The following is a 26,381-nucleotide window of genomic DNA, read 5'->3' on the forward strand; positions in this document are numbered from 1 at the left end:
AAGAAGCCCCCAGAAATGGATGGAAACAAAGCGTTGGAGAGTTCTGAAGTGGTCAGTAATGAGTGCGGATCTAGATCCCATTGATCACCTGTGGAGAGATCTTACAATTGCTGTTGGGAGAAGACGCCTTCACATATGAGAGACCTGGAGCAATTTGCAAAAGAAGAGTCCAAGATTCCAGGTGAGAAGTGTAAGAAGCTGATGGTTATAGGAACCGACTTGTCAGGAATATTATAAAATATTGATATCAGTGACAGCTTAACAGAATATTAGCCCTTCTCCCATGCCCTCTGCTGTAGTGTTTGTCCAGAGATGACAATCATACAGTGTCTAATGCAAATTATCACCACTTGTCAGCACCGAGCTGTCCCATTTTCCTTCTGCCAGCACAAAGCCCGAATTAACGCAGGACTGATAAATAGTTATTCACACACGGCCTGGGAAGAAGTGTGAAAACTTCGTTAGGGAACCAAGCCTCTTGTCTCTGAGAGAGCAGGGGGTAATTACTATGCGGGCTTGCGCTAATTTACATGTAACTGTTGAAGACCAGTTCCCCAGCTTCAAAGGGGAATTTGCAGACATGATGACTCCGATATTAGATATGAAATAATGAGTTCTATAGGTCCGACAATAACGGGACCCATATGTGGAGTAACCAAATCAGCCCCGGAATATGCAGGTATTTTTGCACGGCCGTAACCAACATCGGGGGGCCGTAGTGCAAGAACCCCGGAATAGCAGACTGGAGCGATGTGATGTGTAATATCAAAAGAAAGATAAAATCATGAGGGAAAATATGGCGTAGTTTGCGAGCTTCTGCGATTAACGAGCGATGAGTTATCGCAAAAGTCAGCATTTCTAATAAAAATCTACAGGCTGAAGACCGGCCCACATGATGTCACCGCAAGGGGCGTGTGGCCAGATTTCTCCTTAGGTATAAAGTAATCTATGGGGAAGACAGAAGTACTCATTGCTGAGGGGAATACGAATTATACGCAAAGGGTCCTGTTCAATAACAGCAATCTGGAGAACCCCCCCTCCCACTATATTGAATCGTCTCTGCGATCGTGTAGTGTAAGTAATTTTCACTCTTTACCCTGTTTATTTTATGTAACTGTTTATGTATTTTAATGCCCCCTTTGTAACATCCTTGTATATATTTTTCCTAAACACAGCCTCCCTTTTGGATTAAATATAAAATTTAATAGTTCTGTTTCTTTTGTTCTGTAATCGTTCTCCTCCCCGAAGCCATAAACGCTACCGGGTTGGTTCCTGACCCGATACAAGTCCATTAATACCGGGCTGTATCAAACCAGAACTGGTGGCAGCATACCATCTGGAGGATTTGAGGAAGGCTGGCAGTGACAGTCGGAGGTGTGGATATATATTACTGGCGCAGCCAGGGAAATATATCTATACCGCCCTCACTGCAGAGGGCCTCAAATACCCAGTGGGCTACAGGACGGCCTCTCCGGCGACCACTCGCTCTAGGTGCAGTACCTTGACTGACCTGAGATACGAGGGGGTGCCAGAGAGTTGTGCCTGTATTGTGGCGTCACGGATTGGTGACGTGTAAGGGACAACACACCCCAGTATCTTCCCCCGCTGGTGGCAGCTTCCTGGCACTACTTACTCTAGGTGCAGTACCTTGACTGACTTGAGAGGCAAGGGGGCGCCAGAGAGCTGCACTCACCGGCCGGCAAGTTTTCCTGACACGACTGATTGCTGATATTTATTCCAAAGGGTGAAACCAAATATTAAGTTGAGGGTGCCAACAATTTTGTCCGACCCATTATTGGGGTTTTGTGTAAATTATGTCCAATTTGCCTTTTCTTCTCTGTTTTTTTTGTGTTGTTCCAACACTCACAAAGGAAACAAACACGTGTAGAACAAAACACGGGGAATTATAATAATGTTCTGAGAAATACTGCAGCTTCTGGAACAATTTCAAGGGTGCTGACACCCTAGCCATACCATGACTACATGATAACACAAAAATATATAACATGACTATATGGAGAAATCTCCGGGGAAGCAGCTGACTAGATAGTAATCCTGTAATTGATCCCGCACGTTTCTTTGCTGATTCTCTTGTCCTCGGGGAAGTGAAATGTTACTTATAATTCTCAGCCCGACACATGTAACATACGGCTCCAATACAACTGTATACACGTAATTATCTCCGATAAAAGAAGTGCTTAATACTAACACCATTATTCAGTCTCCTGGGAGACTGTCAAAAATTGCCATGCTGACTGTATTACGAGCCCTCATGGCGGGGTATTGGGAAAAGTTTTCAACTAGAAATAATCACGCCTCGGATAAACCTCATGGGCTATGATACTGCCACTGCGCAAAGCTGGAGGCCATCTGTGAGGAGCTGCGGCCTCCGGATCTAGGGCTCTGTCTACACTGAGGAGAGACAAAGTCATTAGGGGGCTGTGGGAGCAAAGGATTCTGGGAGTGGATATGCTAATAACACCCCTCCCCTAAATCTGTAATGGAAGAAAGAAAAGCCCCCCAGGCTGGGGGAGGGGAGGGGGTTCATCCTCCATCTGACTGCTCTTCAATAACTGAATACCGCCATATCATCACCACATAGTAACACCAGATAGTGACTGAATACCGCCATACCATCACCACATAATAACACCAGATAGTGACTGAATACCGCCATACCATCACCACATAACACTAAATAGTGACTGAATACCGCCATACCATCACCACATAATAACACCACAAAGTGACTGAATACCGCCATACCATCACCACATAATAACACTAAATAGTGACTGAATACCGCCATGCCATGACCATATAATAACACCAAATAGTGACTGAATACCGCCAAATCATCACCACATAATAACACTAAATAGTGACTGAATACCGCCATACCATCACCACATAATAACACCAAATAGTGACTGAATACCGCCATAGTATCACCATATATAATAAAACCAAATAGTGGCTGAATACCGCCATGCCATGACCATATAATAACACCAAATAGTGACTGAATACCGCCATACCATCACCACATAATAACACCAAATAGTGACTGAATACCGCCATAGTATCACCACATAATAACACCAAATAGTGGCTGAATACCGCCATACCATCACCACATAATAACACCAGATAGTGACTGAATACCGCCATACCATCACCACATAATAACACCAGATAGTGACTGAATACCGCCATACCATCACCACATAATAACACCAGATAGTGACTGAATACCGCCTAAGGCTATGTGCCCATGATGCAGAATGCTCCGGATTTTTCCTGAGCGTTTCTGCATCTCCCTGGCAGAAAAAACGCATGCGGATTGTACATGCGGATTGTACATGTGGATTGTGCATGCGGATTGTACAGGCGGATTGTACAGGCGGATTGTACAGGCGGATTGTACAGGCGGATTGTACAGGCGGATTGTGCATGCGGATTGTGCATGCGGATTGTGCATGCGGATTGTGCATGCGGATTGTACAGGCGGATTGTACAGGCGGATTGTACAGGCGGATTGTACATGCGGATTGTGCATGCGGATTGTACATGCGGATTGTGCATGCGGATTGTACAGGCGGATTGTACATGTGTTTTTCCTGCCAGGGACATGCGGATGTGGAGCGTTCTTCACATGCATTTCCGCATGCGGGTTGTCATGCGCTTTCCAAGTGATTTTGGTCAGAGGTTTATGACCCCAAGGCTATAGGGTCTAGGAGAGGGGGAAAGACAAAAAACACGGGCGCAGATCTAAGTGCAGATAATTTAGTACAACTCTTTTTTTTTATATATTCTTTTTTAGAAGCTGATTTGCTCACCTTTGATGTAGCTTGTGGTATAGCGTATCAACCTATTAGGTCTGACTGAGATGCCTTGTCTCCTTGATGTGCAGCTATAGTCTGGAGACAACGGATCTCTCAGCCAGGAGACCGTGGAATGAAGATCAGGAAGAAATAAAAAGATTCATCCAGTCTATTCAGCGCTCCGAAACGACAGGCACCAGGTAGAAGTATTATAGATCTTCAGAAATTTACTTAGGATAAAAATCATCACAAAACGATACATAGAACAACGCGTTTCAGCTATAGATTTATACATATGTAAAGCAGGTGCCGGAATGCAACGCACAGAGACCCAAGGCGAGAACAGTCAGAGATGATTGTAACCAGTTTTATACAACAGGTATACTGAAACAAGGGATTAGCAACAAGGGTAATGAACAGTGGTTTGAAATATCAGAAAAATACGAAATTTCTCAAAGTAAGGCGCAGTCTCTCAAAGTAAGGCGCAGTCTCTTCAAAGTAAGGCGCAGCCTCTCAAAGTAAGGTGATGCCCTCAATCATGGGAGACACCACGCAAGTTCTTTAACTGTGCATTTGGCTCTAGCGGGGGTCACCGGTTATTCCCGCTTGGCCGTGAGTCTCTTCCGGATAAATTCAATTAAATCACGTTGTGCTACTTTAGCCCCAACCGTTCCCCTCCCAACCTGAGTACCTAAACCCAATTGTCCCCAGTACCGTGGGTGAACAGTGGAAGTGACGGCCCTGCTCACGTATGCAGCTCCTCTGTCTCCGCTGGCGTGACTTTCCTGGGGCAACCGTCTCTCAACTCCTGTCTGCTTGGCCGTTGGAGGCAGTCTCTCGAGCCTTGGATATGGGGGTCCAGGCCTCGTCTGTCGGCGGGTGACGTCGGGTTCCGCGAACTCACTCAGCACCGCGATCAGGTTCCTAGTCTCCTCAGCAGGCGCAGCACTCGGGTCACAACTGTGAGGGATCCAGAGCTCTTTTACCAGTGCCCGGCTGGAGCACCTCTCAGGCCTCTTGATTTGGCCTGTCACGCGGGGTTTCTCAGGACGCAGGGAGCACGTCTGCTCCTTTCTGCTGCTTGGCGCCAAAGAACCCTCTGGTTTGGCGCGCTGGCCTCTTATCTCCCGGAACTCCTTCCTGGAAGTCACCTGATCGGGTCCAGCGTCTGAACCTGCTCTCCCTGCAACTTCCCTTGCATATTTTGGTTCCGCTTGACTGTATCTGGCCAGTAGATGGCAGTCTGGCTCCATCCTTGAAACGTCATGTTGAAGTTCTTTTACAAGCTTTCTTGCCTGTTCTACACATATATATTGCCATATCTCACATGAGGAAGGCTATTTTGTATAAATATATAGCCGAAACGCGTTGTTCTATGTATCGTTTTGTGATGATTTTTATCCTAAGTAAATTTCTGAAGATCTATAATACTTCTACCTGGTGCCTGTTGTTTGGGAGCGCTGAATAGACTGGATGAATCTTTTTATTTTTTCCTGATTTCCAAGCGATTTTAGCATCACTTGGAAAGTGCTTGACAACTTGGTCACACTATATAAATCCATGCAACCGGCGTAGATTTATATAGTGTGACCATAAAAGAATGGTAAAAATAAATATATACTTACCTTCTGATGACCCCCGGAGTCCTTGTCCTGCCATGACGTCACCGCAGGTCCTTTTAGTCTACCGTGAGCTGCCGGCATGCCAGGACAAGGACTCCGGCCGTCATCAGAAGGTAAGTATAATGTATATTTTTTATTTTATTATATTTTTTACAGATACTATGGTACCTGGGTCTGGATGAGAGTCTCCTCTTCTCCAAACCCGGGTACCATCCGCACATTGAACCGCATGGAATCCGCATGTACAGATGCAGTGATGCAGATGTCTTGCGGTCCAATGCGAGTCAATGGCGGCGAAAACGCCACAATTCCGCAAAATAATTGGTAGTGCTGTGGATTTTTCCGCAATGATAATCCGCAGCTGAATTTCCGCAGCATGTGCACAGCACATGCGGATTATCATTGGGGAACATGGCAGACCTTCTACCAAGCGGTTTTTAAGCATTGCTGCTGCGGAATTGCTGCTGCAGAAAAGCTTAAAAAACACATAGTGGGCACACAGCCATAGTATAACTATATCACACCAAATAGTGACTGAACACCGCCATACTATCACCACATAATAACTCCAAATAGTGACTGAATACCGCCATACCATCACCACATAATAGCAATTTCTGGGGTCGGCTTCTTCAGCTATTTATACATTCCTTAAAGCGACAATGTAACAAACAGTACATGTGACCTTATCCTCCATACTGTGCCTGCGTTCACAAATCTGTATCTGTCCCATGAAATATTGTTTGAATATTGTTTAATTAAACTTTATTAAAAGCTTCCCCCCGAACAGGGACTTGAACCCTGGACCCTCAAATTAAAAGTCTGATGCTCTACCGACTGAGCTATCCGGGCTTCTGTACATGGTCACTTACACAATGACTTTCTCCTGTATTATCGGCCGTCTGCTCCTCCTTTCTGGTTACAGACTATCACCACTCACCACTATACGTTCTGTCCATTGGTTTCTACGTCCTGGAAGGGAACCGTCTCTTCTGTATTCCAGACCTGTCCAGCAATGCAGAGATGATCCCATAAGACTTAACGATTGAATTGGAGGGAGGACGTCATCAGGGACTTTGGAATCACTGAAACTTGGTGGGACGATACACATGATTGGAATAAAAGGCTAAAAGGATACAACTTATTTGCAAGAAACAGACTTGATAAACGAGGAGGAGGTGTTGCATTGTATGTTAGAAAAGCGTATATCTGCACAGAGATTGAAGCTTCAGAGACTGGGAGTTCTGTGGAAACTGTTTGGGTAAGAATACAAGGAGAGAACAACGGAAAGGACACCATTGTAGGCATTTACTACAGGCCACCTGGGCAAGCTGAAGATATGGATGAACTCTTTATGTATCAAATGACCAAGTTCTCCAAAAAATATGACGTAGTGGTCATGGGAGTTTTCAACTATCCAGACATTTGTTGGGAATCTCTCTCAAGTAAAACTAACAGGTCAAGCAAATTCTTATCCTCTCTTGCTGACAACTTTATCTTCCAAAAGGTAGGGGAGAAAACAAGGGGATCTGCTACTTTGGATCTAATCCTTATAAACAGGGAGGAAATGGTTGAGGAGGTAAAGATGGCTGGGACCCTAGGAGGCAGCGATCATGCTATTATAGAATTTTGGATAACTAGAGGAGGAAGACATGTGAAGACTCAAACTTCAAGGTTAGATTTTAGAAAGGCAGATTTTAAGAGACTCAGAAAGAGAATAGGAGGGATCCAATGGCTGGATGTCCTTAAGGACAAAAATGTCCAGGAAGGATGGGAAATTTTTAAAAATGAGATTCTCAAAGCACAATCGTTAACAATCCCGAAAAGTAGGAAGAATGGGAAGCATTTAAGGAAACCAGGATGGATGAACACAGAACTTAAACACATGCTAAAAAGAAAGAAAGTAGTGTTTATTAAATGGAAAGAGGGAGGCATATCTAAAGAAGATTATAATGCAGTCTGCAGATCTTGTAGGGCACGTATCAGGTTAGCTAAAGCTGACAATGAATTAAGGCTTGCAAGAGATGTCAAAAGCAATAAAAAGGATTTTGGGGGTATGTCAAAAGTAAAAGAAAAGTCAAAGATGCTATAGGATTTTTACAGGATGAAAATGGAGAAATGGTAAGAGAGGATGTTGAGAAGGCCGAACTTTTTAATTCCTATTTTGCATCTGTTTTCTCTCAGAAAGAAAATGTAACATCAACTGATCTTCACTGTCCTTTTAAAGGAATAGAGGAATCCAAGTTATCTGTAAACAGAAAGATTGTGAGGGAATATTTAGCTAACATAAATGAGTTCAAGTCTCCAGGTCCAGATGAATTACACCCCAGAGTACTGAAGGAGATCGTAGAAGAAATTTTAGAACCACTCTCCATAATCTTTGAAAATTCTTGGAGAACAGGAGAAGTCCCAGAAGACTGGAGAAGAGCAAATGTTGTTCCTATCTTCAAAAAGGGGAAGAAGGTGGACCCAGGGAACTATAGGCCGGTGAGTCTGACTTCTATACCAGGAAAGATCTTTGAACAAATTATTAAACAACATGTATGTAAGTACATGGATAAGAATGAAGTGATTAACCAGAGCCAGCATGGGTTTGTAACTAACAAGTCATGTCAGACTAACTTAATTTCCTTCTATGACAGAATCACTGACTGGGTGGATCAGGGAAATGCTGTAGATATAGTATATCTTGACTTCAGCAAAGCATTTGACAAAGTATCTCACACCATCCTTATTGAAAAAATGACCAAGTATGCAATGGACCAGGCAACTGTTAGGTGGATTCATAACTGGCTTAGTGATCGGACTCAAAGGGTGGTTGTAAATGGCTTCACATCCAGCTGGGTGAATGTCTCAAGTGGGGTACCACAGGGCTCCGTCCTGGGACCTGTATTGTTCAACATCTTTATCAATGATTTAGATGAAGGAATTGAGGGTAAACTGATTAAATTTGCTGATGACACAAAGCTAGGAGGGATAGCTAATACTAGAGAAGAGAGAGAGAGGATTCAAAAAGACCTAAATAAACTGGAGCAGTGGGCAGCAACCAACAGAATGGTTTTTAACAGGGAAAAATGCAAAGTACTACATCTGGGCAATAAAAATGAAAAAAGCATATACAGAATGGGAGGAATAGAGCTAAGCAACAGTACATGTGAAAAAGACTTAGGTATACTAATAGATCATAGACTGAACATGAGTCAACAGTGTGATGCAGCAGCAAAAAAGGCAAATACAATTCTGGGATGTATTAACAGAAGCATACAGTCTAGATCACGTGAAGTCATTATCGGTCTTTACTCCTCTTTGGTCAGACCTCATCTGGAATACTGTGTACAGTTTTGGGCACCACATTTTAAAAAAGACATAGACAAACTGGAGCAAGTTCAGAGAAGAGCGACCAGAATGGTGACTGGTCTGCAAACCATGTCCTATGAGGAACGGTTGCAGGATTTGGGAATGTTTAGCTTGCAAAAAAGAAGACTGAGAGGAGACTTAATAGCTGTCTACAAATATGTCAAGGGCTGTCACATTGTAGAAGGATCATCTTTATTCTCATTTGCACAAGGAAAGACTAGAAGCAATGGGATGAAACTAAATGGGAGGAGACACAGATTAGATATTAGAAAAAACTTTTTGACAGTTAGGGTGATTAATGAGTGGAACAGGCTGCCACGAGAGGTGGTGAGTTCCCCTTCAATGGACGTCTTCAAACAGAGGCTGGACAGACATCTGTCTGAGATGATCTAGTGAATCCTGCTTTGAGCAGGGGGTTGGACCAGATGACCCAGGAGGTCCCTTCCAACTCTACCATTCTATGATTAACCTAGTCCTGAAAAGGACTGCAATTACAATTAGTCTTTACTCTATGATTCAAAAAGACCTAAATAAACTGGAGCAGTGGGTAGCAACCAACAGAATGGTTTTTAACAGGGAAAAATGCAAAGTACTACATCTGGGCAATAAAAATGAAAAAAGCATATACAGAATGGGAGGAATAGAGCTAAGCAACAGAACATGTGAAAAAGACTTAGGTATACTAATAGATCATAGACTGAACATGAGTCAACAGTGTGATGCAGCAGCAAAAAAGGCAAATACAATTCTGGGATGTATTAACAGAAGCATACAGTCTAGATCACGTGAAGTCATTATCGGTCTTTACTCCTCTTTGGTCAGACCTCATCTGGAATACTGTGTACAGTTTTGGGCACCACATTTTAAAAAAGACATAGACAAACTGGAGCAAGTTCAGAGAAGAGCGACCAGAATGGTGACTGGTCTGCAAACCATGTCCTATGAGGAACGGTTGCAGGATTTGGGAATGTTTAGCTTGCAAAAAAGAAGACTGAGAGGAGACTTAATAGCTGTCTACAAATATGTCAAGGGCTGTCACATTGTAGAAGGATCATCTTTATTCTCATTTGCACAAGGAAAGACTAGAAGCAAAGGGATGAAACTAAATGGGAGGAGACACAGATTAGTTATTAGAAAAAACTTTTTGACAGTTAGGGTGATTAATGAGTGGAACAGGCTGCCACGAGAGGTGGTGAGTTCCCCTTCAATGGACGTCTTCAAACAGAGGCTGGACAGACATCTGTCTGAGATGATCTAGTGAATCCTGCTTTGAGCAGGGGGTTGGACCAGATGACCCAGGAGGTCCCTTCCAACTCTACCATTCTATGATTCTATGATTCTATGACTTATAATGACTTGGGGGTAGGGGAGGATGATATTAGAGACTTACAATAAACTGGAGAGTGAGGAGGGACGCTATCAGGGACTTATATTGAATTGGGAGAAAAAGGAGGAGGACGTCATCATGGACTTTTAATGAATTAGTTGGTTAGAGAAGATGCTATATAGGGACTTATAATGAATTGACATTGGGGAGGATACTCAAACGGACTTATAACGGATTGGGGGCTGGGAGTGGACACTATCAGGGATATATTATGAACTAGGGGTGGAAGAGGACACTATACAGGGAGCTGTAATCAATTGTGGGTGGGAGAGGCTGCTATCAGAGGCTTATAATGATTTGGGTGATAGGCAGGGACTTATAGTGATAAGAACTAAAAATAGTGACTGAAAACCACCATACTATAAACACATAATTGTAAATTCCCCCCAAAATTAAATTTGGGGAGAGGGGGGGATTCTAATTCCTCTTACTGTGGCTTTGCTTTTAATTTTGATTACGGTTATACCAGGAACACATGATTAAACCAATACTCACCTAAAACCGCCATCCTGTGACCACATTATATTGTCAAATAGTGACTGATTACTTCCATACCAAGACCATATAATAACACCAAATAGGGTCTGAATACCGCCATATAGTCCCTCTATACAGACTGTCCACAAGTTCCTACTATGTGGAATATGTAACGAGCCCTCACTTATGTTCTAGTACATTACATTATCAGTGATCGCCTGTTGTTGGCGACAAGAGAGCAGCAAAGGAAAACATGGTCACCACCCAAGACTGTCCAAAATCAAAAGAACTATGGTAACCATGATTTTTTCCTGAATAGTCTCCATCATTTGTCCTTCTCTAGGTCTCTTATATCCTTATGAAATAACCTCTTTGTTAAAAGCTTCCGCCCAAACAGGGACTTGAACCCTGGACCCTCAGATTAAAAGTCTGATGCTCTACCGACTGAGCTATCCGGGCTTCTGTACATGATCACGGACACAATGACTTTCTGCTGCAGCTGTCGGCCGTCTGCTCCTCCTTTTTGGTTACAAAGTATCACACACACACTTTCTCCTACAACTATCTGCTTTCTGCTTTTCTTTCCAGTTACACAGTATCACCACCTGTGCACACATTCTGACACAAGGACTTTCTCCTGAATTATCGGCCATCTGCTCCTCTTTTCGGGTTACACACTATCACCACTTCCAACTATTCATACTGTCTATTGGTTTCCACGTGCTGGAAAAAAATTCACTTCTGTATTCCAGACTTGTCCAGCAATGCAGAGATGATCTCATAAGACATAACATTTGAATTGGGGAGAGGACATCATCAGGGACTTATAATGACTTGGGCGGTGGGAGAGGATGATATCAGGGCCTGGACAAAGTCACCTGTGGCAAGTTAAAGGCGTGGGCAATATGAAAATCACACCTGAAACCAGATAAAAAAAAAAAAACAGAAGACGTTGACTCAATCTTTACATTGTGTATCTGTGTGTGCCATACTAAGCATGGAGAACAGAAAGAGGAGACGAGAACTGTCAGAGGACTTGAGGATCAAATTTGTTGAAAAATATCAACAATTTCAAGGTTACAAGTAGAGATGAGCGTTGTTCTACTCGAACTGTTTGCCAATCTCAAATTCGAGCTGTTTTGGGCAGTGTTCGAGCCGGTCGGCGAACACGAACAATTTGAGAAAAATTCGGCTGTTCGAGGTTATGTTCGATAACTGTTCGTGCACCAAAATCATAACTGGATTTTTTCTCAGTAATGATGAAAATTAATGTTAATACGCAGTTTGAGTGTACAGCGGGGCGGGGGGAGGGGCAGGGGATGGATCTCTGCAGGAACAATGAAGATCTCCATTTTTTTTTCTCTTTCCCGCATTTGCAGTGGGGAGGTGCAATCTGTCAGCCTATCAGCAGCGCACACACGGAGCGAAGTGCTTTTTTTCACACAAGCAAGGGCATGTGTCATTGGCAGTGTATGTCACATGTCCTTGCCCTATAAGACCAAGCCATTTTCCCCGTCGCCACCATTTTCTCACTGCTGCAGCTGCGTGTTAGACGGCACCGCTGTTGCTGTGTGCGCTATACCTTGTTAATTTCAAGCCAATTTTCGCACAAATATACAGATAGCTTGGGAGTAGGGAATAGTTGTGATTGCAGTCCTTTTAAGGACTAGGTTACAGCATTTCCTACGACTTTTATCAAGCAGGTCTGTGCTCTTAAATAGATAGATTGTGGGAGTAAAGACTAATTGTAATTGGAGTCCTTTTCAGGACTAGGTTACATCAGTTCCTATCAGTTTTTGCCAGGCAGGTCTGTGCCAGTGCTGTGCAAGTTTTTTTCACAGCATTTGGCTGAATCTAGCAAAGCAAATCCTTTTTGGCCTATTGCAGAGTGTGTTAGTCAGTGGAGTAGCCTATCTGTGTTGCAAGATATACCACCTGTGTATAGAATACCAATTTTTTTACTGCACCTAGTGAAGTAAAATCTTTTGGGCATAGCATCATTCTATTAGTCCATCTATACTGACCTCCATCAGGTTGCAAATTAAAAATAATTTTTTTCTTCATTTATCTCTGAAAAAATATTTGGGCTTCTAGCAGCGTGTGGGACTTGTTCTATTAGTCCATCTATACTGACCTCCATCAGGTTGCAAATTAAAAATAATTTTTTTCTGCATCTAGCTCTGAAAAAATATTTGGGCTTCTAGCAGTGTGTGGGACTTGGTCTATTAGTCCATCTATACTGACCTCCATCAGGTTGCAAATTAAAAATAATTTTTTTCTGCATCTAGCTCTGAAAAAATATTTGGGCTTCTAGCAGTGTGTGGGACTTGGTCTATTAGTCCATCTATACTGACCTCCATCAGGTTGCAAATTAAAAATAATTTTTTTCTTCATTTATCTCTGAAAAAATATTTGGGCTTCTAGCAGCGTGCGGGACTTGTTCTATTAGTCCATCTATACTGACCTCCATCAGGTTGCAAATTAAAAATAATTTTTTTCTGCATCTAGCTCTGAAAAAATATTTGGGCTTCTAGCAGTGTGTGGGACTTGGTCTATTAGTCCATCTATACTGACCTCCATCAGGTTGCAAATTAAAAATAATTTTTTTCTTCATTTAGCTCTGAAAAAATATTTGGGCTTCTAGCAGTGTGTGGGACTTGTTCTATTAGTCCTTCTATACTGACCTCCAGCAGGTTGCAAATTGAATATAATTTTTTTCTGCATCTAGCTCTGAAAAAATATTTGGGCTTCTAGCGGTGTGTGGGACTTGGTCTATTAGTCCATCTATACTGACCTCCATCAGGTTGCAAATTAAAAATAATTTTTTTCTGCATCTAGCTCTGAAAAAATATTTGGGCTTCTAGCAGTGTGTGGGACTTGGTCTATTAGTCCATCTATACTGACCTCCATCAGGTTGCAAATTAAAAATAATTTTTTTCTTCATTTATCTCTGAAAAAATATTTGGGCTTCTAGCAGCGTGTGGGACTTGTTCTATTAGTCCATCTATACTGACCTCCATCAGGTTGCAAATTAAAAATAATTTTTTTCTGCATCTAGCTCTGAAAAAATATTTGGGCTTCTAGCAGTGTGTGGGACTTGGTCTATTAGTCCATCTATACTGACCTCCATCAGGTTGCAAATTAAAAATAATTTTTTTCTTCATTTAGCTCTGAAAAAATATTTGGGCTTCTAGCAGTGTGTGGGACTTGTTCTATTAGTCCTTCTATACTGACCTCCAGCAGGTTGCAAATTGAATATAATTTTTTTCTGCATCTAGCTCTGAAAAAATATTTGGGCTTCTAGCAGTGTGTGGGACTTGGTCTATTAGTCCATCTATACTGACCTCCATCAGGTTGCAAATTAAAAATAATTTTTTTCTGCATCTAACCCAGCCAATAGTTTTGGCCTAATACCACAGTTTGGCCACTCAGCTCTGCTCGGTTACCATCCATTGTTTTTTTGTGCAAACAACTCCAGAGTTGTGAATTAGTTAACCACCAAAATGAGTGGAAAAAGGCCTGCTGCTGGTGGAAAGGGGAATAGGCGTGTTGGGAAGGGGAAAAAAGGTTGTGTCCGTGGGGTAGGTGCAGAAGAAAGACCATCTTCCAGCCAAACTAAAATGTCTACTTCTTTTAGCGGACAATGTGATAAGATCCCTTTCTTACGGCCACGCCAATCGCTACAAATTCCAGATGAGGCACAAAAACAGCAGGTGCTTCAACGGATATCAAGTGCTCCTTTAAGTGGGCTCTCCTCCACATCAACTTCAACATCACAAATACTCCAGTCCTCAAAGGTGTCACCCAAATCGCACTTGCTTCCTCACAGCTCCCAAATCTCCAGCTGCCCGTCTGAGTATGAGGTAGAACAGATGGTTGAGTCTGCAGAGCTGTTTACTCATACTATAGCCTGGGAATCAGAGGTCGACTCCAGCGCTTCTGTGAATCCAGACGAGGAAATGATCTGCACTGATGCCCAGAATCTTTATGAGTCGGACCCAGGACCAGACGCAGAAGGTTCTGACCATAATGTAGACCCTCATTCCCAAACTGTAACTCCTGTTGGTGGAGACAATGAGGAAGACGATGATAAGACTCAAATACCTGATTGGAGCGACAACTTTAGTTTTTTGTCAGGGCAGGAACAGGTTGGCTCTGAGGACGACGGGTGTGATAACGCACAGGGTGATGATGATGAGGTCGGAGATCCCACTTACTGTCAACCCACAGTCAGCCAAGAGATGAGGTCAGCAGAGGAGGTGGAGGAAGATGCTAGTGACGACGAGGTCAGGTTGCGCCTTCCTGGACAGAGACGTAGTACTGGAAGCACGTCAACAACTGCATCCTCAAACACAACTCTGCCTCTCACCACAAGTCGTGGTGGCTCTTCAGGTCGCATGGGTGCTAAGCCTTGCATAGCCTGGGCATTTTTTCAGATCGATAAAGATGACCCAACTCGTGTTATCTGTAACATTTGTCAGCAAAAGCTAAGTAGAGGCCAAAAAATACATAGTTTGAGTACTTCATGCATGAACCGGCACATGGACATGAAGCATAAGTTGCAGTGGGAAGCTCAGTGTGCTACAATGCGGCCTAGCCGGCCGGGCCAACCACCGTCTGCCATATCTTGTGCATCCGCGGCCTCTTCATCCTCTGTGACTGGGGGGACAGCAGTCACACCTGTTTTGGGGCGCAGACCTGCCACCTCTTTACCCGCAACAGCCAGCGTGATTGGCAGGTCATCATTTTCTTTGGAGGTGGTAACACCAGCTGGTCTTGAGCGCTGTCCGACATCGATAGCACCACCTTTGGATCAAGGCAACCTAACATGTCCGCCTGCATCTTCCTCACAGACCGGCAGTTTGCCGGGGACACCCTTATCAACCCCGTCTAAGCACAATAGCCAGCCCTCGGTCCCTCAGATGTGGACAAGTAAAAGACCATTTCCTCCTAGCCATGAGAAAGCTAAGAGGTTGAATTTCACCATCTGCAAGCTCTTGGCTACAGAAATGCTGCCTTTCCGCCTGGTGGACACAGAGGATTTTCGAGACCTTATGTCCGTCGCAGTGCCCCAGTACCAGATGCCCAGTCGGCACTACTTCTCAAAGAAAGGTGTGCCTGCGCTCCACCAGCATGTCGCACACAACATCACCGCTTCTTTGAGAAACTCTGTGTGTGACAGGGTGCATTTCACCACAGACACTTGGACGAGTAGGCATGGACAGGGGCGTTACATGTCGCTGACTGGGCACTGGGTAACTATGGTGACAGCAGGACAAGGGGCTGCTGTCCAAGTCTTGCCGTCCCCACGAGTTGTGCGTCAATCCTCTTTATGTCAAAGTTCCTCCACTGCTTCTGCCTCCTCAACCTCCTCTCGGTCTTCCACCTGCACCCAAAGCCTGTCTGGTCATGCCACAAGCTTTCTAACTGCGCAGAAGGGATCCTGCACACCTCCTTACTATGCTGGCAGTAGGGCTCAACGTCATCAGGCGGTTTTTACATTGAAATGTCTGGGAAATGTGAGTCACACAGCTGAGGAGTTGTGGTCAGCTCTGGAGAACCAATTTCATGAATGGTTGTCTCCACTGGACCTGAAACCAGGGAAGGCCGTGTGCGACAATGCTGCAAACCTGGGTGCGGCCCTTCGCCGGGGCAATGTCACACACGTGCCTTGTATGGCTCACGTGTTGAACCTGGTTGTCCAGCAATTTTTAGCCCACTATCCCAGACTAGATGGCCTTCTGCAGAGGGCACGGTCGCTGTGTGCTCACTTCCGCCGTTCGCATCCCGCAGCTCAGCGACTTACATCTCTACAGAAGTCGTTGGGCCTGCCACTTCACCGGCTAAAATGCGATGTGCCTACCCGGTGGAATTCAACTCTGCACATGTTGCAGCGACTGTGGCAGCACCGACAAGCCCTGGTGCAATACGTTCTGACGTATAGCCTGGGCCAACGAGATTCAGAGGTGGGGCAAATCACGCTGGAGGAGTGGTCTCAGATCAGGGACCTATGCACCCTTCTGCACAGTTTTGAAATGGCGACGAAGATGTTTAGTGCTGACGATGCCATTATCAGCATGACTATTCCGGTGATTTACATGCTGGAGCACATGTTAAACAGAATTCGGAGTCAGGTGGTGCGACAAGAGGAGGTGGAGGAAGTAGAGGAGGAGGAGTTGTATGCGGAAGGGCTAACATCTGCAAGGTCCAGACGGTCGGCAGCACCAAGGCGGCAGGCATGTGAGGGTGGGGGAGATGATTTTACCAGGGCGCATGGTAGCAGCCAAACTAGTGAGGAAGGTGCAGGAGCCCAGGAAGAAGTGGAGGACGAACTGATGGAAGACTCATCAGATGAGACCTTGATCACATTTCTGTTGTGCGAGGTTGGGGGGAGAGGACAGAGGAAGGAAGCATGATTGTTACCTCGCCACCAACACAACAGGGACTTGGTGCTCCTGGATGCGCAACACACATGAGTGCCTTCTTGCTGCACTACCTGCAACATGACCCTCGAATTGTGAGAATTAGAAATAATCCTGACTACTGGGTTGCCACACTGTTAGATCCCCGGTACAAAAGTAAATTTGCAGAAATTATTCCTGCCATAGAAAGGGATGCACGCATGCAGGAGTATCAGCAGAGACTGTTGCAGAATCTTACATGTGCTTTTCCACAAAATACCAGTGGTGCACGTAGTGAATCTCACAGTTCCAACTTGCCAACCGTGGGACCGTCAAGTGTTCAGCACTCAAACCGTAACAGAACCACAGTATCTGCTGGTAACATCAATTTTGCGGAATCATTTCACCACTTTTTTAGCCCATCCTTTGCAAGGCCACAGGAGACAAGAAGTCTGACACATAGTCAACGCCTAGAGACGATGGTACAGGAGTATCTCCAAGTAAACATTGAAGCCACGACTGTGTCACTGGACCCTTGCTCTTTTTGGGCTTCCAATCTGGATAAATGGCCGGAGCTAGCCACTTACGCCTTGGAGATCTTGTCATGCCCCGCAGCCAGCGTTCTGTCTGAACGTGTGTTCAGCGCTGCTGGTGGTGTGCTGACAGATAAGCGCACGCGGCTCTCCACTGATAATGTAGACAGACTCACGTTCATAAAGATGAACAAATCATGGATCCGAAACGACTTTTCTACCCCTGTGTCATCCTGGGGAGAGTAAAAGCTTGATGATTGGTTAAAATCACCCTACCAACCGTTTTAAGCTTTCAAATTACTAATCATGTTTATCTGTATCTTGACTGGAAAATAATTTGGGCTTTGTAGCAGTGTGCAGCACTGATCCTATTAGGCCATCTATAATAAGCTTCACCAGATTTAAAATTAAAAATAATTTTTAGCTGCATCTAGCCCGGAAAATAATTTTGGGGCTCCGAGATGCGCAAGACACATAAGTGCCTTCTTGCTGCACTACCTGCAGCATGACCCTCATATTGTCAGAATTCGAAGTAATCATGACTACTGGGTTGCCACACTCTTAGATCCCCCAAACTTTTCGATCAACCTTTTCATTTTAATAAAGACCAAAAAAATGGTCATTTTTGAAATTATAAGCATTAGCAGGTTGTTAGAAACTGAAATCAAACAGTTTTCAACTCAAAACTTTATTCTAGGTGATGTTACATTTTCACATAGGACCCCTTGTTCGAAAGGAGCTTCTGAACTCTCTCGTCCATTGAATTTGTCAGGTTTTGGATGGTTTCTGCTTCAATTGTTTTGCATGAGGACAGAATACCCTCCCAGAGCTGTTGCTTAGATGTGAACTGCCTCCCGCCATCATAGACACTCCTTTTAATGATGCTCCAAAGGTTCTGAATGGGGTAGAGGTCAGGGGAGCATGGGGGTCACACCATAAGTTTGTCCCCTTTTATGCCCATATCAGCCAGAGATGCAGATGTTTTATGTGCAGCATGAGATGGTGCATTATCATGCAGAAAAATGATCTTGCTGTGAAATACACGGTTCTTCTTCTTGAACCATGGCAGGAAGTGCTGTTTGAGAAAATCCACATACATTATGGAGTTCATCTTTAGCGCCTTCAGGGATCCTAAAGGGGCCGACAATCTCTCTCCCCATGATTCCAGCCCAAAACATTACTCCACCTCCTCCTTGTTGGCGCTGTAGCCGTGTTTGCGTGGGGTGTCCATCAACCAGCCATCCTCCACTCCATTCATCTGGACCATCGAGCGCTGCACGGCACTCATCCGTGAACAAAACAGTTTTGAAATCAGTCTTCATGTAATGTTTGGCCCACTGGAGCCGTTTCTGCTTGTGTGAAGTGGATAGAGGAGGTCGACAGGATGGCGCATGCACAGCTGCAAACCTCTGAAGGACCCTGCATCTTGTTGTTCGGGGGACGTTGGAGGCACAAGCAGCTTCAAAAACTTGTCTGCTGCTATGACAAGGCTTTTTTGCCGCTGCTCTTTCAACCTGACGTAATTGCCTGTAGGAAAGAGTCCTCAATTTGCCCTTATCAGCACGCACACGTGTGTACTGTGAATCAGCTACATACTTCTTGATTGCCAAGACACTTCATCCTGATCATCGCACAATGTTGATTGTAGTCATGCCTTGGCCTAAACACTCCACAATTTGTTGCTTCTCAGCAGCCGACACATCCTTTTTCTTTCCCATTTTGGCAGAAAATGTAGGCTGCTTAATAATGTGAGAGAGCCTTCTTAAGTAGTCTTGCCTTTCATTGGACACACCTGCCAAACTAATTAGCACAGGTGTCTGCAATTGCTTACAGTGATATAAAGAGCCCTGACACACATCACCATCAATGAGTTTAACTGACAAACAAACAAATTCTTCCCTTATCACTCCTAAACACTTTTTGCATAATAATTTGGAACGCAGTGTACATGTGCTTTTCCACAAAACACCAGTGGTTCACGTAGTGAATCTTACAGTTCTAACTTGCCAACCGTGGTCTGTATGGAATTGTTCAATAAAGGGCCCAAAATTAAGATAACATAGATGGGAGAGGTCTCTATGAATAGGAATTCCTAAGTATTTGATACCCTGTGAGGGCCAGGCAAAGGGAAAGTTGGACTGGATGGAATCCTATATGGATTTAGGGAGGGAGACATCGAGGGCCTCAGACTTCGCTGCATTGATTTTAAAATTTTACCATGTAACAAAGTGATCTATTTCAGCCATAACAGCAGGGATGGATATATGTGATTGAGTGATATATACTAGGACATCATCAGCAAATAGAGAGCACTTGTACTCGGTGCCTCCCACCTCAATCCACCTAATATTGGGGTTATGGCGAATTGATGAGAGCAGGTGCTCCGTCACTAGGATGTATAAGAGAGGGGACAGAGGACATCCCTGCCTTGTCCCATTGGTGATTGTGAAAGGTGATGAAAATGTTCTGACGCACCCCCTGGGCCTTGGGACACCCAGAGCCGGACCCTTTTTGGTGGATGCTGGTGGTTGTAGTCTTCGTGGCGGCGATCCGGTTCCGTGGCTCAGGGCGGTCAAACCAGTGGCGGAACTATTTATGTGGTTTTGATGTTTAAATGTCCGACTACGCCACCCGTGGATTGCGGTCAGAGTGAACCGCCGCTACAGGGCAGACCGCTAAGGCTGGTGTTGTGGGTGCAGCAGAGCGTAGCATAACTCCCCACGGGAGGAGTATAGCCTCAGGGCAGTGTATGCGGAGGATGGGGGTGATGGTGCAGGGCAGCAGCAGTAACGACACGGAGTCAGTGATGCAGTTCAGGGCCTTTACTCACAGTTCTTATTATCCAGACCACGTCTGCAGGTAACGGCTGCCCACGTCGTACTGTGCTCACCAGGTGAGGGGCTCAGACAACTCCCAGATAACTTTGGAGCGCTTCACAGGAGCCCCTTTGTGTGTCCTTTGTCTGGCCTTTCTTACCAACACTTCTGTCCGGCTGCCTCGGGCCTCCTCTTGGTAAACTTGGCGCCAGTTTCCCTGACCCTATGTGGTGCCTTCCTAGCGGGTGGAGCAAGGGGCTGCGCCACATAAAATGTCAGAGCCTCCGGTTTCTAGCTGAGGGTCGTTTCCTGCCTCCACTAGTTCGGGGACCGGTCTCCCCCTTTGGCCTGACCCCTCCACGCAGGTGGATTCGGGCGTGCGGTGGCGACTCGCCCGTCCGCACCCCTGGGATCCCTTCATTCCTCGTTCCTGGAGCCTTCTCCGCTCCTCTTCCTTCCTTCTCCCTCTTGCAGGCCTGGGCCTCTGTTACTAGGCCCGCCTCCGGAGCAGAGCTCATGCAGAGCCCCTGCTCCCTGCCACTTCTGCTCAGACTTCTCTGCACTGAACTAAGATGGTGCCCACCTTTTATACTCCCTTCTCAATGCACCCAGGAACTGCTTCCTCCCTGCTCCTGCACTGCAGGGTTCCCCTTCCTCGGTGTTCCCTCCCCCCACTACAGCCAGGGACAGGGACTGTCGTGCCCATCTCAGGGGCATATTGGTCGCCCTGCCCCACGGCAATGTGGTGTAATGCATGCAGGTGTCGGGTCCTGATCCACACTCCATCCTTATCTGAGAGTGAGATATCACACCTCTGGGTGAGGTGCAATACGTCTGTAGCAACCGAGCCCTCGGTGCTACAGTTCCATTTATCTTCAGCCTAGGTGACGTATTGTGATACAGGGCCGTGATTTTGGCTATAAAAGGGTCCCCTAGACCCCTACCCCAAGCTTTTTAAGAGAATCATATATGGCGTGCCAGGAGACTCTATGGAATGCTTTCTCAGCATCCAACGAGAGTATCTACTTACAAATTTTTAACTGCATCTAGCCCAGGAAATACTTTGTGCCTAGTAGCAGTGTCTGCTAGTCAGCGGATTATCCCGGCTGTTAAGCAAGCTACACCACCTGTAGTTTGGACACTTAATTTTTTCAAAGGAAATGCTTCGGGACCACGGGATACTCAGTGAAGAGCATCAGGAGGCACCCCAAGGCATAGGGGCTGGGACTGGCAGTAGGATGCCTTGCGGTGGACAGCCGAGCTCGATCCTTATAAAAGCTTTTTAACTGCAGCAGCTTTAGTGGACGCTACTGGAGCTGGAATTACGCGGCTGCTGGCATGAGACTTGCCCTCCAATAGATCCTTGTAAATGGATTTAAAGTGTATTCATTCAAATTAGAGGGACAATTTAAATTAAAAAGCTTAGAGCTGCCTCCACCACAGGGGGGCTCTCTCGACCCACCAGCGGACAGGCACCAGTATTGGGAGAGGGGGGCTGGCCGTCAGGGTTCACCGCGGCTCTGGCACAAACCCGGCGACACGGAGGTGGCACGGGCAGGAGCGGACTGGCCGTCTCGGCTTCTCACTTTTTGGATTTTAGAAGGGCATGACATGCCTATATCTGTGTCTCCCCCTCCTTTTACTCCTCCACCTCTTTTCTTTTCGCATGACTATATGTACTTGTCACTTTTCCATGTGTTAGTTGTGTCTTCTGAGCAGTTTGTCAGCTTTTGGACACCTTTGAAGGTGTTTTCTATGTGTTTTTGTTTGCCTGCCATTGGTTTTAACGGTGTTCGAAGATGTTCGACGAACAGTTCGACGAACAGTTCGGCGAACACACGGGTGTTCGACGAACCGAACCGAACACTACGGGGGTGGCTCAACACTAGTTACAAGTCCATCTTCAGAGATCTTGATGTTCCTTTGTCCACGGTGCACAACATAATCAAGAAGTTTACAACCTATAGCACTGTAGCTAATCTCCCTGAATGTGTACGGCAGAGAAAAATTGTTGAAAGGTTGCAACGCAGGATAGTCCTGGGAAAAGGAGCCCCAATCAGGTTCCAAATAAAAATAAAAGCTGTCCTGCAAGCTGAGGGTGTATCAGTGTCAGCGCGAGCTATCCACCGACATTTGAATGAAATGAAACGCTATGGTGGGAGATCCAGGAGGACTCCCCTGCTGACCTAGAGACATAAAAAAGCTAGACCAAATAGTACGCGAGTAAGCCAAAATCCTTCTGGGAAAGCATTTTATGGATGAGACCAAGATAGAGCTTTTTGGTAAAGCACATAATTCTACTGTTTACGAAAAACAGAATGAGACGTACAAAGAAATCAACACAGTACTTAGAGTCAAATATGGTGGAGGTTCAAAGATGTTTTGGGGTTGTTTTGCTGCCTCTGGAACTGGATGATTTATTGTGTGCAAGGTATTATGGAATCTGAGGATTTTGGGTCACAATGTATTGCCCGGTGTCAGAAAGCCGGGATTGCATCCTAGGTCATGGGTCTTCCAGCAGGACAATGATCCCAAACATACTTCAAGAAGCCCCCAGAAATGGATGGAAACAAAGCGTTGGAGAGTTCTGAAGTGGTCAGTAATGAGTCCGGATCTAGATCCATTGATAACATGACTATATGGAGAAATCTCCGGGGAAGCAGCTGACTAGATAGTAATCCTGTAATTGATCCCGCACGTTTCTTTGCTGATTCTCTTGTCCTCAGGGAAGTGAAATGTTACTTATAATTCTCAGCCCCACATGTAACATACGGCTCCAATACAACTGTATACACGTAATTATCTCCCTTTAGCACTTCTTCTAATACTAACACCATTATTCAGTCTCCTGGGAGACAGTCAAAAATTGCCATGCTGACTGTATTACGAGCCCTCATGGCGGGGTATTGGGAAAAGTTTTCAACTAGCAATAATCACGCCTCGGATAAACCTCATGGGCTATGATACTGCCACTGCGCAAAGCTGGAGGCCATCTGTGAGGAGCTGCGGCCTCCGGATCTGGGGCTCTGTCTACTAGTGATGGGTAGCTCCTGAACGAGCCGGCTCTAAGAGCCGGCTCTTTATAGTGAATCATATGAGTCGGCTCCTGGCAGGGAGTCAATTGAAATTTAAATGGCTCTTTGCCAGTTCACGTTCCACAGTCAGTCCCCTCTGGCCCCGCCCCTCCCCCTCTGGCCCCGCCCCTCCCCCTCTGACCCCGCCCCTCCCCCCTCTGGCCCCTCCCTCCCGGCAGTAGTCACTCTGATCTTATCCAGGAGACTGAGAATGCCTGCTCCTCCTGCTGCCGCACATAGCACTGACTCACAGCCCCGCCCACCTCCAATCTGTGACAAGCAAGCAGCAGTCAGGCACTTTATTAAAGGAACACTGACATCTGGATTTAGCCTGATTATAGTTATTTACCGCCAGCTTGTAAATCCTCGCTGAGCGAGGGAGAAACAGCGGATGTAAATGTGCGTCCCTTGTTCTCTCCCATTCACTTGAATGGAAGAGAACAAATGATCCAGCGATGCATATGGGCAGGGCAGATAAGGATCTCCTCTGCAAACATACCATCGCTGGATTGAGCATCACTGGATCGCAGGCTCGGGTGCTGCATGGTCCATGCGGTCAGTCAGCGAGCGCTGGCCGACAACATGGTCGCATCCTGTGTGTCTTTTGCTGAATAGGGCTCCGGCACAGGACAACTTCCATGGAAACCCATGTAAACAGTTACATAGGTTTTTATGGAATACCAGCAGGATTGAAGCAGAATTTTTAAAATAAGTATATGGAGAATATACCTATTTTAAAAAGTTCTCTTCAATTAATGGCACTAATGCCCATGTGATCCAACCCCTTTAATGACATTATATTAGTGATGGCAAAAGACATTGGTCCTTGATGGGACACCAAAAAAACAGTCTTTTCCAAAACAGATAATAACAGAAGAAATAAACTGAATCAGTCCATCCAAGCTATGGCACTTAGTTTATCTATCCAATGGGCCCTAAAGACAATTTTAGGCTGCCTTCACACTTTGTGGATTTGCAGCGGAGTTTCCATGCAGATCATCAGCGTGGAAATTCCATGGCATTTACAGAAGCCAACAGTGGCAATGGTCTTTATCCAAAACACATTCTCACTTCGTGGAAAAATTCAGAATCTGACATGAGGTGTGAAATTGGCTTCAGCAGCAGCATGTGAATATGTGCCGAATATCCGAGATGCGGAATTCATTGCAGTCAATGGACGGGTGAATTCCGCAGCAAATTCCTTATCTAAATCCGCCTGGATGCAGATGCCACATTTGACACTGCAGTTTTGCTGCAGACTGTTTGCAGCAGACAGCCCACAGCGAACTCGCCAAGTGTGAAGGTAGCTTTAAAATGTGGCACTGATAATTAGTATCTTGTTGGTATTTTGCATGTTCATTTTGTGTTTGTTAAAGTTTTTACAGCAAATAATATAAAATCTGGTTATTCTGGAAACTATTCTGTTTTATGTCATAAATTGGCACATGTGTAGATTTTTACTAAAAGGTATACAATCATGGGTTAAAACATACCAGAATTTGGCTTCAAATTTAAAGCCAAAGGTAATAGGAAATGAAGAGCCATTTTCGGAGCCAAAAGAGCCGGCTCACCAAAAAATCGCATTTTACCCATCACTACTGTCTACACTGAGGAGAGACAAAGTCATTAGGGGGCTGTGGGAGCAAAGGATTCTGGGAGTGGATATGCTAATAACGCCCCTCCCCTAAGTCTGTAATGGAAGAAAGAAAAGCCCCCCAGGCTGGGGGAGGGGAGGGGGTTCATCCTCCATCTGACTGCTCTTCAATAACTGAATACCGCCATATCATCACCACATAATAACACCAGATAGTGACTGAATACCGCCATACCATCACCACATAACAACACCAGATAGTGACTGAATACCGCCATACCATCACCACATAATAACAGTAAATAGTGACTGAATACCGCCATACCATCACCACATAACACCAGAAAGTGACTGAATACCGCCATACCATCACCACATAATAGCACTAAATAGTGACTGAATACCGCCATACCATCACCACATAATAACACCAGATAGTGACTGAATACCGCCATACCATCACCACATAATAACACTAAATAGTGACTGAATACCGCCATACCATCACCACATAATAACACCAGATAGTGACTGAATACCGCCATAGTATAACTATATCACACCAGATAGTGACTGAATACCGCCATACCATGACCACATAATAACACCAAATAGTGACTGAATGCCGCCATACAATCACTACATAATAACACCAGATAGTGGCTGAATACCGCCATACCATGACCACATAATAACACCAAATAGTGACTGAATACCGCCATACCATCACCACATAATAACACCAAATAGTGACTGAATGCCGCCTAAGGCTATGTGCCCATGATGCAGAATGCTCCGGATTTTTTCCTGAGCGTTTCTGCATCTCCCTGGCAGAAAAAACACATGCGGATTGTACATGCGGATTGTACATGCGGATTGTACATGCGGATTATACGTGCGGATTGTGCATGCGGATTGTACATGCGGATTGTACATGCGGATTGTGCATGTGGATTGTACATGCGGATTGTGCATGCGGATTGTGCATGCGGATTGTGCATGCGGATTGTACATGTGGATTGTGCATGCGGATTGTGCATGCGGATTGTGCATGCGGATTGTACATGCGGATTGTGCATGCGGATTGTACATACGGATTGTGCATGCGGATTCTACGTGCGGGTTGTGCATGCGGATTGTACATCCGGATTGTGCATGCGGATTGTGCATGTGGATTGCACATGCGGATTGTGCATGCGGATTGTACAGGCGGATTGTACAGGCGGATTGTATAGGCGGATTTTGCATGCGGATTGTACATGCGGATTGTACATGTGTTTTTCCTGCCAGGGACAT

At 45.2% G+C, this 26,381-nt stretch overlaps 4 non-coding genes across 4 annotated transcripts; all 4 read right to left on the reverse strand.

Moving 5' to 3' along the window:
* Positions 1–2,221: 2,221 nt before the first annotated feature.
* Positions 2,222–2,361, reverse strand: LOC141168281 (U4 spliceosomal RNA). The gene has a single exon (XR_012252023.1). It is a non-coding gene; the product is annotated as a U4 spliceosomal RNA (small nuclear RNA).
* Positions 2,362–6,225: 3,864 nt separating this feature from the next.
* Positions 6,226–6,298, reverse strand: TRNAK-UUU (transfer RNA lysine (anticodon UUU)). Its single transcript has one exon. It is a non-coding gene; the product is annotated as a tRNA-Lys (tRNA).
* A 4,755-nt stretch (positions 6,299–11,053) lies between these two features.
* TRNAK-UUU (transfer RNA lysine (anticodon UUU)) lies at positions 11,054–11,126 on the reverse strand. Its single transcript has one exon. It is a non-coding gene; the product is annotated as a tRNA-Lys (tRNA).
* A 12,135-nt stretch (positions 11,127–23,261) lies between these two features.
* LOC141168087 (U4 spliceosomal RNA) lies at positions 23,262–23,401 on the reverse strand. Its single transcript, XR_012251840.1, has one exon. It is a non-coding gene; the product is annotated as a U4 spliceosomal RNA (small nuclear RNA).
* Positions 23,402–26,381: the final 2,980 nt, after the last annotated feature.

The sequence above is a fragment of the Phyllobates terribilis genome, unplaced genomic scaffold, assembly GCF_046119375.1.
Source record: "Phyllobates terribilis strain yellow unplaced genomic scaffold, ASM4611937v1 Scaffold_11__3_contigs__length_659146591, whole genome shotgun sequence".
In the NCBI taxonomy this organism is placed as follows: Eukaryota; Metazoa; Chordata; class Amphibia; order Anura; family Dendrobatidae; genus Phyllobates; species Phyllobates terribilis.